Raw genomic sequence first — 742 nt, forward strand, 5'->3', positions numbered from 1 at the left:
ACCACAACATTTTCACAGTCCATTCCCCTTCCCCTTCGTCAATAATTGACACATTCCCGCTCGTACCCTTTCACACCCGACTCGGCCTCCCACGCCTACCTCAGGAAAAACAAACGCAAAGCGACTGGCAACAGAAAAGAACTCACACACACACACACACACACACTCCTGAAAGAGAAGTTGCCCCTTTTGCTCCCTCGAGACAAAAGGCTTACCGCCAAGCCGAGAGCAGACTGCAACGCTCCTTTCTATGGAGACATAAATGGTGCAGGGGGGTGGGGATGAGAACAGGAGAAAGCGCAACAGCCTGGAGAATGCGGGTATCGATCCCGCTACCTCTCGCATGCTAAGCGAGCGCTCTACCATTTGAGCTAATTCCCCATGCCCACTCCAGGAGACCTGCCCCCTCCACCACGCACTGTCAACTCAGCGCAAACCCCATCTAGCGATCTCTTTGCGACGTTATTGATATAAACTGGGACCATATAGAACATGGGTTGCAACCAAGGTCCTGTAGTGGCACCAGATCCTATGTAAAGGGGGTCATATAAGGTGTCTAAGACCAGGTTACGGGTTACTGGTTATGATTATGCTATCGCTATGTCTGTATCATGTTGTGGTTGAAGTTATGAATATTGGCTGTATACTGTCTATATTTCAAACTTGCGCTGTGTTACTGGGAAAGATCCCAGACAAGTGGGTGTTAGCTCTGCTTAGCCTGCTTGATGGCCCATTAAGGACC

The 742-nt window shown here is 49.9% G+C and overlaps 1 non-coding gene across 1 annotated transcript; it reads right to left on the bottom strand.

The window, feature by feature from the left end:
• Window positions 1–308: 308 nt before the first annotated feature.
• Window positions 309–381, bottom strand: TRNAA-AGC. The gene has a single exon. It is a non-coding gene; the product is annotated as a tRNA-Ala (tRNA).
• Between the last annotated feature and the right edge of the window lie 361 nt (window positions 382–742).

This window comes from Gopherus evgoodei, unplaced genomic scaffold (genome assembly GCF_007399415.2).
Source record: "Gopherus evgoodei ecotype Sinaloan lineage unplaced genomic scaffold, rGopEvg1_v1.p scaffold_84_arrow_ctg1, whole genome shotgun sequence".
Lineage (NCBI taxonomy): Eukaryota > Metazoa > Chordata > Testudines > Testudinidae > Gopherus > Gopherus evgoodei.